The sequence below is a fragment of the Gossypium arboreum genome, chromosome 5, assembly GCF_025698485.1.
Source record: "Gossypium arboreum isolate Shixiya-1 chromosome 5, ASM2569848v2, whole genome shotgun sequence".
Lineage (NCBI taxonomy): Eukaryota > Viridiplantae > Streptophyta > Magnoliopsida > Malvales > Malvaceae > Gossypium > Gossypium arboreum.
The window spans coordinates 55,904,323-55,917,201 of record NC_069074.1 but is presented as its reverse complement, the minus strand read 5'-3'; the positions used below and the strand labels follow the sequence as shown (position 1 = coordinate 55,917,201).

General features: G+C 37.6%; 1 long non-coding RNA gene across 1 annotated transcript; it reads left to right on the top strand.

Annotated features, from left to right (window-relative positions):
- Positions 1 to 432: 432 nt before the first annotated feature.
- LOC128292899 (uncharacterized) lies at positions 433 to 12,673 on the top strand. Its single transcript, XR_008282881.1, has 3 exons — positions 433 to 500; positions 614 to 657; positions 12,586 to 12,673. It is a non-coding gene; the product is annotated as an uncharacterized LOC128292899 (long non-coding RNA).
- Positions 12,674 to 12,879: the final 206 nt, after the last annotated feature.

The window sequence follows — 12,879 nt, the reverse complement described above, 5'->3', positions numbered from 1 at the left end:
TATGTTTCGTATGACTGATGTGCTTAGGATTTACATATATTGATATTGGATTAGTTAAGTTTGAGTGACAGGTGGTGGTTATCGTAGGCGATTGATTTTGGAAACGTTTCAACTTCAACCCGTAATGTGTGTACTAACCCTTGTAATAGCTTAGATTAATATTTCTTTGAAAAGCGAAAGCTTCATATTTTAGTGATTCAAGAATTAATATTTAGATCTATTTTCACGCACGTTTAAGTTGGATTCTAACGGATATGGGGTAGGAAGGTATTTGGAACGTTCTTCAACGAGTAGATCTCTTGGTAAGTATTGAACCTTCTTTCCATTTGTATCTTGTGGTTTAAGAAAAGCTAAAACCCCCTCTGTCGACTAAGGCTAAAAGGGTTTTTGGTGTTATTTGGTTTGTTGGTGCTAGTGAGGATTAAAGGCTACCAATCGAGGAGTGTGTGAAAAGCTTGGATCATCGGAGTGACTAAATCTAGTCATCAACTTCGGCAAAGGTATGAACCCAAGGGCCATTGTGGATGGTGGCGAATGTGTAAGTGATGATAATAGGTAGTTTTCGCTTTGGTTTAATAATAACATGGTCTAATCTATAAGTGGTTGATTATAGGAGAAATCGCATAGGAGATCTCGTCAAGGAATATCGCAAATCAGGTGTGTAACGAACCCTTTTTCATAGCTTAAAGTGATAAATGCCGAAAAGCCGAAATGCCGAAATTCTAGCATTTCGAGGACTTGTGAGCAAGCTAACGCTCACTAGTTAGTTAGAATCGATGAGATGATGATTGGGAGCAATGGAAGCAGATGGGACGTGATTTGGCGTTCACGGGTAGGTTGGGCCTCGAGGGGCTGAATTAGGGCCCAATAGGCTTTCGGGCCCATTTGGGTAAATTTGGTAGAAAATGGGAAATCTGTTAAATTGCATGTTAAGATTGTTAAATACTGTTATGGATATAGGCTAAATGGGCCTAGATGACAAAATCAGCTGAGTAGGGCCTATCAGGGGTTTTTTTGGCCCAATAACTCGTTTTCGCTAAAAGTGGGCCAGAATCACTGTATGCACCCATGAATTGTTTGTAACTGTTAATGAACATGGAAACCCTAATTTTTGGTAAAATTACAAGATTACCCTTATAATATGAAAATGACCATTATACCCCTAGGGTTTATATATGAACTTAATGCATGGGATTTTGATAAACATGATATGTATGATATGCACATGACATGTATGATATGCACATGATATGTATGATATGCACATGAGATGTTCATAAATGCATTGGGTTGGGAATTTATATGGATGGAGGAAGTGCAAAAGGGCTTATGCCCCAGTTATTAAAGGGCTTATGCCCCAGTTATCAAAAAGGCTTATGCCCCAGTTATCAAAATGGTTTATGCCCCAGTTATTAAAGGGCTTATGCCCCAGTTATTAAAGGGCTTATGCCCCAGTTATTAAAAGGGCTTTTGCCCCAATTATTAAAAGAGGCTAGGCCTCCAGTTATATGATAAAGCAGCTATGCTGCCAGTGGAGAGTTATGGCGGGGTGGGTCGAGTTAATCCCCACATGGTGTGTTGGTTGGTACGGGTGGAGAGTAGCGGATGGTGGGTTGAGTAGTCTCCCCAAATGGGTTGCATTCTTTCATTTGACATTACATGTGTTATAAAATGGGCCTATGGGCCATACCACAAAGTAAAGGCTTCGGCCCAGTAATATGAAATTTGAAAAGGCTTCGGCCCAGTGTTATGAAATATGAAATATGAAAAGGGCTTTGGCCCAGTACATGTTTGAGATTGGATTTGGGCTTAGACCCAACAGGCTGTTATTGTTTTGGGCTCTGAAAGGGACTTGTTGCACACTGAGTTTCCAAACTCACCCCCTTTCCTTAACCTTGCAGGTGAGCCTTGATGTGGGGACTTGGTCCGAAGGGGATTCAGAGTGGCCACGGTGATTGTCTTTGGACTTTTAAATAAGCGTAGGTTTTCTTTAAATTTCCTTTAAATATTATTTATTTTTGGGTTGTAATAAGGCCATTTTAACTTTCCTTTTATTTCTTTTCGGGATTACTTTAATTTTAATAACTTTAAACCTGGTTGATAATTATTCAAATGGGTTAGACTTAGGACGTGTTTTCAAAATGATACTTGTTTTCAAAATATCTCAACACCACAATTAATCGATTTATCAAAGACGTCCACTTAAACAAACTTAAACTCGATATAACAAAGTGTGGCTATGGTTGTGGGCATGTCTAGGATTGGATCCAATCAAAGAGCTTGGTACTTAAGTAGCCTTCATGGCTCACCTCCTCTGTCTCGGATACCTACCTGGTGCCCAGCTTCCATACACTTTGTTAACTCAACAAAATATATGGTTTTTAAAACACTAAAACGGAACATGGGTTTTCAACTCCAATGTGGCACGTCAGATTCGGCCATAACGTCTGGGCCGGGTTTGGGGTGTTACATCACTTCTCTCTTAACTATCTTAAAATTGTCCCAAACATTAGACTCAGTACTATTCAGAATATTCTTTGAAAATAAGTTTAGTGGAGTTGAAAAGAAGTATCAAATGCTCTAAAATTGTAGTACATTCAGCAAAATGCTAGTGTTAAAAAAAAACAAGAGTTCTTAAAATAAGATGTACAAAAGAGAATGTGAAAACAAAGAAAATTGATGTATTGAAGGTAATTATTTCGAAGGTTCGATGCAATCTGAGTCTAGGGTTTTTAGTCTAAAATTATCTATCTTATACCTACCCCTAAGCCCAGCCACGTTATAACCTTGTTAAAGACCTATTGGTTCAAGTTCCAATGCTACCTACATTAGTGGAGAGAAATTACTACGTTCAACATATGAAGGCATAAGTTAAACTTAATGATTGCAGCTTAATCTTGAATAAGAGAATAAAATTAAATTGGTAAGGGTTAACATGACTTTATTAGGAAACATTTAGTCTAATTTTTGGCTATCATAAGAATGATTGAGATTAATTTGAACGATATGTATACTTAAGTAACCATAACTATCAAAATTCTTGTTTTTGAGCATAAGTATATTAAATTCATAATTCTGGGAAAAATGTCATTCTGAAGGAATTTTTCAAAGGTGTTTCCGAGAAATTCTTTTCAAATTTGTGCATTACTCGGGACGAGAAATGAATTAAGTTTGGGGGGAAACACAAAAATTTACGCATTTTTATATACCCTTTTTAACTTAAAATCATACAGTTTCGATAAAATTCTTGTCAAAAAATAATTAATTTTTATAAAATAACAAAAGTGCACTTAAAATATGAATGTGTTGAATTTTAATTAATTTAATAATTATTTTTGATGAATTTTGGTTATTTTCAACAGATTTGCACAAAGGGCGAAAAATGGCTCAGCAGACACTGCTAGAAGCACAAAATCGAGAAGCAATTTGAAGTATCAAGGTGAACTAAATTTCAGCCTAAGATGGTCCAAAAATATGTGTATTAATTCATAATATAATTAATTTTAATTTATATCCAATTTAATTTGGTTTAATAAATTATTATTAATTAATTATGAAAAAGTGGTCCAGTTGAACCGAACTGAGTGAACCGAACCGCCCAAGAAATGGACAGCCCAAAACCATCCCAAGAGCTGACCCAAATTAGATTATTAGCTGATTATTTACTCTTGCAAAGAGTCCCTCAAAGACTTGTTCAAGTTGCATTCAAACCCCTCCACAATTGGTGGCTTTGTAGATATGCCCCAAGCCAAATTTAGCAAAGTTGAAACCATCAACCTTGCCACATGTGTCGCCGGCCAAGGGATGACTCTTTCGCTGCTATTTTCAGCTAATTTTAGTAGCCATCATCAGCTATATAAACCCCCCTTGGCTGATCATTCAACACACCTCAATTCATTTACATCTTTTGTCTCTTCTCTCCACTTTCTCTCTTCTTTGCCATTCTAAATTCTCTTGCTCACTTGCCGATTTCACCACTTGGAAAAGGGGTGTTTATCAGCCATTTTGGAGCAACATTGAAGTGTTCGTAGCAGCTTTGATCAACAAGGATAGTAGAGAATGAAGAACGGAACAAGCTATTCAAGCCATGGAGAAACGCAGGATTTGATTCTTGTTCCTTATCTTTTTAAGTTTTTGTTGTTGTTATGATGAACATATCTATGAATATTTATGTTGTTGGAATGGTTAATTTAGTCAACATAGCTTGAATTTAATTCGTGTTAGGTTGATTGCATTTTGCCTGCTTAAATTGTTAAAATTGTGTTTATGTTGTTATAGGCCTCGGTAAAATGCTTGATTAAGTAAAATCATGACTAAGTTATTCTTGCATTACAATTGTTAGGTAACTAATGAATTAATTATTTAAACAGATTGAAATTGTAATTAATAGGCACAATACTTAATTAGTGTGTTTAATCATCTAAGGTAACTGAGGGTTAAATTAGCAACGATATCTGATGATACATTTGCCTTGCATAACTTGCAGGATTATTGTGATTAAACTGTTTCAAGGTAAGGATACTTTGTTACCTCACATAGATTTTTATGTGCTTATTAAATCGAGTTAGTTTTTTGAATTGACATAGGGATATGTTTAAGAGATTATTTCGATTTAGTAAGTATATAAGTGCAATAACATATTTGCCTATTAAGATTTGTTTAATCGATTGAATTGACATAGGGATATGTCCAAGAGATGAATGGATTTTGGTAGGTGAGTATGTTCATAAGTTAGCAAATTACCAAGTTGCCTTGAATTTATTCGTAACAATATAACATGAGTTTAATAATTCTAAGTTAAGAAATGTAATTAATCTAACACAATCATGTCATCTTGATTAAAATCGTATTTTGAAATCATTCATTTGAGATTTATTTGTTTAGTTACTTAATTAAAGATCTTAGTTTTTAATCACCCTCTTCAAACAAAAAATTTTTCTTCACCAAAGTGTTTTAAACAGCATTCATAAATAATTCTTTTCACAATCCCTATGGGTACGATAACTTGACATTTACTTGTCACTTTATTACTTGTTGCGATTGTGTTGATAAATGCCAAATTATACATATTTTTACCCCAAATACTTAGCATATTTATGGATGTTTATTACTAGATTTGTGGATTTTGGTGCTCTTCATCTGGTTATTTCATGTTTTATACTCAGGAGAGCACCAAGAGTCAAAAGTAGCCAAAAACAAGCCAAAAAGGGACAAAACAGACCAAACCGAGAAGATGACACAGCCTAAGCCTTACCACACGAGCAGCTCACACGCCCGTGTCCTTCGAGGGCGTCGACCAAGGTTTTCACGATTCACACATCCTGGCCATTGACCCACATGGCCATGTGCAATTTAACGAATCAAACACGGCCTGGCAATCACGTCACACTGTCATGGCACACGGGCGTGCCCCTTTTTCAAGAAGATGTATTATACACGGAAAAGGATACTTAGGGAGGAAGAAAGCCAATCCAAAGCCTATATAAACACCCTAAGTATGACTTAGAAGGGGCCCTCCCTCCAAAACTTTTTTGGAGTACAAAACCACACGCCGGGAATTACTTGAAGGAAGCCAGACAATCCATCCCAAAAGCCAGAGCTACTCCAAGACTGAAGATCTCTCTCAGAATTCCTTCAGGGGTTTTAGAGTTTTCTTCATGTTTTGTTATTTTCATACTTTTGAGATGTACTCTTATTTTATTATGAACTAAACCTCTTAGATAACTAAGGGGGTTGAAACCTATGATGGATCTTGTTATTATTATCTGAACTATATGATAAATACTTGATTTGTTCTTAATTATGTGTTCTTAATGCTTGAGTTAATATTCTGGGTATTGATTCATGATTTGATGTGCTTATGTAGAGGAGCAAAATTCCCTGTTTAAGAGTATTTTTGGCATAATTAAGCGGAGTTGATCGAACGCCTACAAATAGGGTTACGACATTTTGCTAAATTAGGGTGAAACCTAATATAAGAGTCCATATGGAACACCCCTTACCTGTACCCGAGGCTGCGATAAGGTACGAGGCGTTACCGGACAAACATACAAACATTAAACTAAAATACGGGCCATAAAATTTCATTCATATTTCAAAATGTTCATTTACTTACACATAGTCCCTTATTTGAGTCTACGGAGCCCAAAACATACTTTAGAAAGGCTTCGGGACTAAATCGAGAACTTACAAAAATCTTGGAAATTTCATACTTTAAGGCTCCACACGCCCGTGTCCCAAAGTCGTATTCAATAAACGGCTGAGACACATGGTCGTGTCTCTGCCTGTGTGGAATATACCTAGGCTATTTTCCAAGCTTTTGTCAACCTTAATCTCTTACACACTTATACAAAATCAAAAGCATATAACATGATATTCATTTAATGATTAAACATTCTATAACATCCTGATTTTCGGGTTTTTCGCGATTCTTGATATTTTAAGTAAGTTTCTAAAATTTGGTATGTGATTATGGAATTCATAATTTGGGTATGTAAATGGGCTTATGGAAGGCCCATGACTTGGCCAAAACCCGGGGGAATTTTTAAATTTTGGACTTAGGAGTTAGGGGTTCTGGCTAGGTGCCCTTATATAAAGTTGTGGGTAAAATGTATCACAAAAAGAGCTTTAGTAAAGTGGCAAGGGTGACGCCACTAAGCTCCTAAAAAGGTGGCGTGTGGAGCATAAGGGAAGATGTAACACCCTGAACCCGAGACCATCGCCGGTGTCGGACACGAGGGGTTAGCAAGCCAAGTTCACTTGTTTTGCCCATCCATTGGACATTTCCAGTCAGGCTGGAAAAACTGCGTCACTGTCGCCTTAAAAATCATATCTCGAGTTTCAAAACTCGGAAACTGGTTTCGTAAATTTTCCCTGAATTTAGACTCATATATCCATCCATGGATTTATTTCTAGAATTTTTTGTCAGGCCAATTGGTACAGTTTATTAGTTAAAGTCACCCATGTTACAGGGATCGACTGCTCTGACCTTCGCTCTGTATAACTTGAATATCTCTCTGTACAGGGCTTTAATGCTGGTACCGTTTGTTTCTAATGAAACTAGACTCAAAATTGAATCTGTACATATAAGGTACGTCTCCTAATTCTTTCTGGATAATTTATAGTAAATTTTTAAAGTTGCGACAGGGAACCCAGAAACCGTTCTGGCCCTGTCTCACAATAGCTTTAATATCTCTTAACATGTAACTCCTATGACCATTTCGTTTCTTCCATATGAAAATAGACTCATCAATGTTCATTTACATAGCTTATTCACTATTTAATACCATTCCTACAAATTTTGGTGATTTTTCACATTCACGTTACTGCAGCTGGCAGCATCTGTTTTAAGGTAGGTCTTACCTATTTTGTAGTCTCCATGAACCAACTAGTCTTGCCTTACATAGGTCCACATATGATCATTTTAACCATGCCAATGGCTGATCATGTGACCAACATTCCATTTCCAATTCATAGTCACATCATGACACCATATATATATATACAAACCGCAAATAGTTAAAGTTGATACTTCACTATTACGAGCCATTTTCGCATGGCCGTATACATATACATCGTAACATATTTAAACCAACAAGGGTAGTCCTATACATGCCATTTCAAGTTCAACCAAGAATTTATACCAAAATGGGGGCTTGATAGTGTGGATGACTTCGACTTCAACGATCCCGAATCCGATTGCTATCGGCGAAATCTAGAAAACCGAGAGCCAAAGCGGCGGAGTAAGCATTTTTATGCTTAGTAAGTCTCAAGGAATATAATCAACTCTAATTACAGCAATACATTCACATAGTTAAATGCATCATTTCATTAATGCACATTCACATAATCATACTTACTTCACCATCCCAACTCTTATGTTCATACACAAATAACGGCTTCATTAAGGCCGATAACTCGTTCCATCATAGGAGCGGATATTCACACGCTCTTACTCCTAGCGCATAAAGCACACACCGCACTTACCTTGTCATTGGGAAATTTCACAAGTGCATTAGCTGAAATTTTCCAGCAAGCTTATAATTTTCAAATCACATACCTTCGGAGTTTAACCGGATGTCGCTACTCGATCAATCGCCTTGGGACATAGCCCGTTATGGTAACCCGCACCAAGGCCTACGGACTTAACCCGGATATCACGATTTGCACAAATGCCTTGGTCTTAGCCGGATAGAATGACTCGCACGAATGCCTTGGTCTTAGCCGGATGTAGCCACTAGCACAATTGCCTTGGTCTTAACCCGGTTATAATTTCCAGCATAATTGTCTTGGGGCTTAGCCGGATATCATTCAATTTCTCATGCACACATACATCAATAATCATTGGACATACATATTTATTTTCGTTACTAAGGCTCAAACACAATTATAATCACTAACATAATCGCCTTGGGACTTAGCCCGGTATCATTCAATACTCATACACACATAAATCAATAATCAATACATCCATATTTCATTCCACATAATTCAAGTAAGGTCACTTCTTGAGGACTTACCTCGGATGTTGTCGAACGGCTCTTACGGCTATTCGATTACTTTTTCCTTCCCCTTGTCCAATTGTGGCCCTCTTAGCTCTTGAGCTAATTCAAACAAATTCAATTTATCAAAACCTCATTGTGCTAGCTTATGGCCGAATATGACAAGGAATTTAAATGGTCATATGGCCACCCTTTAGCTTGAATACACAATGGTCATGCATATTTTATACTACATCAAGCAATTCAATACAATTTATTCGAGCATCAAGGAAAAGCTAAGGCCTTCAATAGGCTACCCAAGGCCGAATATACTTGTCCATGTTGAGGCCAATTATGCACTTAATACCACACAAAAACAGCATGCATTTTACTAGTTAATGCTTTGCATATTGTAGCTCAAAACTTACAATATAGCATCAAGCACTCATATGTGTGCTAGGCAGAATGTGCTTACAATTTCACAATTATTCTTCAACATCTTCTTCTTTAAACAAACTTATTCATCACTTCCTTCATAACCAAAACATCATGTGCAAACATATATATACATATATGAGCATGGCGAATTTCAAGGTGTCCATAGCCATCCAAAACACAAATTTTAACTAACATGCAAGAAGCATGAACCATGCTCATGAATGCATCATGGCGAATATGACAATCATGCTCCTTTTCAACTTCAATCATGATAAAACAAAAGAAAGCTCAAAATCTTACTCAAGAGTAGACAATCCATCATTGCATGCATCATCATCAAGCTTCACACTTAGCATGCAATGGCTTTATCACCATAACAACTTTGGCCAAATACCATTTCCATGGCTTAACAAAGATTTGAGCCATGGCTAACATGCACATCAAGTTAGCAACCAAAACATGCATGAAACTCCTAACACAACCTCATACATACCTTAATCTTGATGCAAACTTAGCCAAATCTCCTTCTAGATCTCTTCCAAACCAAGCATGAAGCAAAATCCTCCTTCTTCCTTAGTTTTGGCTCAAAGAAAGGATGAACAAATTTTTTCTTTCCTTCTCTACAACTCACGGCAATGGGGGATTACCACACTCACACACATTTTTTTTCATTTTTTATCACCCATACACCTTTGTTTATTATTTCACCCTAATGCACCAACAAAACATGTTTCATGACATGTTTAGCCCATCCTCCTTGTCATGGCCGCCACCACCTATAAAAGGGGAATTTGACATGCAAGTCCATTATTTTGCATGCATGCTTTAATTAGTCATCACACATTTCCCTATCATACTTTCAAAGTTCATTACTAAGTCCTTTCTTGTGGAATTCACCCTTATAACACTAAATCTATCATCATAAAATGTCATACATGAGCACACACATGTTATAGGCATCAAAATAAATTTTTAATTATTTTTATGCCTCGATTTTGTGGTCCCGAGACCACCTTCCGACTAGGGTCAATTTTGGGCTGTCACAGAAGACATGGGATCGAGTCCTTGTGTTGGCAAATAAGAGGATTTATTTTTATGTGCAAGAAGGGTAAGTGTTGGAACCTAAGTGGATTCTGTAAGAGGAGAGTTGGATCAATTCAAATGCATAGAATAAGGAGGGATAAGGGGAGAGCTTTTAGGGATGTGATATGGAGATAGAGTTGGCCGAATAAGGGAGATTGGAGAGGGGATTTTTGGTAGAGGGGTTTTAGGTGGGGATTTTCGGCTTTAGGGGCCAGGTGGTGCCGATTTCTCCTTTGGTGTGTAGCCTCTTTCTCTCTTTTCTTTTCAATCCGAATCTACCTCCCTCCCATTCATTTTTTCTTCCTTTTCCTTCTTTCAAATTAGCCCACTATTTCCCTCCATTCACCATTGTTTCTTTCCCTTATCTCTACTTCTGCCGAAATACCGCAAAAGTCGAAATCAGTGAAGATAAGGGGGTGCCGATTCTTTGTAACCAGCAACCTTTTCTTTCCTTTTCAATTGTTGGACCTTTTATGGCAGATATTGGTGCACAGACCCCCTTTTTCTATATTTTCAGAGAAAGAGAATTAGTATATGATCTATTCAAGTCGCCACCGGTATGAGAATGATGCATAATTATTTTCAGATCGAGGAGTGGCGGCCGATCTACCTTACGGTGGCTAGATAAATGTTTGGATTTCGTGATTATTTTTAACAGAATTGTTGAATATCAAAAACTTATTACGCGAAATCCTATTTTTTAGAACGAGTTGAAGGGATAGGCGTTATTGGTGGAGAAGAAGCAATAAATTGGGGTTTATCCGCCCAATGCTACGAGCATCCGAATCAAATGGGATCTTCGGAAAGTTGATCATTATGAGTGTTACGACGAATTTGATTGGGAAATCCAAATGGCAAAAGAAGGAGATTCATTAGCTCGTTATTTAGTCCGAATCGGTGAAATGACGGAATCTATAAAAATAATTCAACAGGCCCTGGAAGGAATTCCGGGTGGTCCCTATGAGAATTTAGAAATCCTTTACCTTTTAGGCGTACGGGTTCAAGAGAAGAAAGACTGTGGTAAGTGCTCGAACTCTAAACGATTCCTAGAGTAACTGTTGGCCAAAAGCCGAAACCCTATAATTTAGAGAGATGGCCGAATATGAGTATAGGCTTTATGGGGTCTTCTTTTAATATTTTTTTGTGGTTTATTTAGTGGAGGAGCAGCAAGGTGTAGTGTCGACTTGGGGTAGCTTGGATCTCCGGAGTGGCTAGACCTAGTCATCAATCGCGACAAAGGTAAGATTCCTAAGGCCATTATGGATGGTGGCTGAATGTGTAAGTATTAGTATTAGATGATTTTTGGTTTGGTTCAATTATGGGAAGCTGATTATTAACGATGGATTATAGGAGAAATTGTGTAGGAGATCTCGTCGAGGAATATCGCCAAACAGGTGCGTAACGAACCCTTTATCATAGCTTAAAGCGATAAATGCCGAAAAGCCAAAATGCCAAAATTCTGGCATTTCGAGGACTGGTGAGCAAGCGAACGCTCACTAGTTAGTTAGAATCGATGAGATGATGATCGGGAACAATGGAAAGCGGTAAGAATGTGATTTTTGGCGTTCTCGATGAAGTTGGGCCTCGAGTAGAAGTGGGGCCCATTGGGCTTTCGGGCCCATTTGGGTAAAATTGGTAGAAAAGGAGAACCTGTTAAATTGCGCATCGTGACTGATAAAACCGTTATGGAATATAGGCTAAATGGGCCTAGATGACGAAATTGGCTAAGTAGGGCCCATTAGAGGTTTTTAGGCCCAATAACTCAATTTCGCTAAAATGGGCCGGACTAACTGTTTGCACACATGAATTGTTAGTAATCAGTTAATGAACATGGAAACCCTAATTTTGGTAAAATTACAAGATTACCCTTATAACATGAAAATGATCGTTTTGCCCCTAGGTAAAAATGACCATTATACCCCTAGGGTTTATGTATGAATTTAATACATGGGATTTTGATAAAATGGTATGTATGATATGCACATGACATGTATGATATGCACATGATATGTATGATATGCACATGATGTAATCATAAATGCATTGGGTTGGGTTTTTATATGGATGGAGGAGGTGTAAAAGGGCTTATGCCCCAGTTATGATAAAGGGCTTATGCCCCAGTTATTAAAGGGCTTATGCCCCAGTTATTAAAGGGCTTATGCCCCAGTTATTAAAAGGGCTTTTGCCCCAGTTATTAAAAGAGGCTAGGCCTCTAGTTATATGATAAAGCAACTATGCTGCCAGTGGAGAGTTATGGCTGGGTGGGTTGAGTTAATCCCCACATGGTGTGTTGGTTGATACGGGTGGAGAGTAGCGAATGGTGGGTTGAGTAGTCTCCCCAAATGTGCTTGCATTCTTTCATTGACATTATATGTGATATTGAAATGGGCCTATGGGCCATACCATTTACAGTAAAGGCTTCGGCCCAGTAATATGAAATATGAAATATGAAAAGGGCTATGGCCGAGTACATGTTGAGATTGGATTTGGGCTTAGGCCCAACAGGCTGTTATTGTTTTGGGCTCTGAAAGGGGCTTGTTGCACACTGAGTTTCCAAACTCACCCCCTTTCCTTAACTTTGCAGGTGAGCCTTGATGTGGGGACTTGGGCTGGAGGGGATTCAGAGTAGCCACGGTGATCGTCTTTGGGTTTTTAAATAAGCGTTGGTTTTCATTAAATTTCCTTTAATTATCATTTATTTTTGGGTTGTAATAAGGCCATTTTATCTTTCCCTTTATTTCTTTTCGAGATTATTTTATTTTTAATAACTTTAAACCTGGTTGATAATTATTCAAATCGACTAGACTTAGGACGTGTTTTCAAAATGATACTTGTTTTCAAAATATCTCAACGCCACGATTAATCGATTTATCAAAGA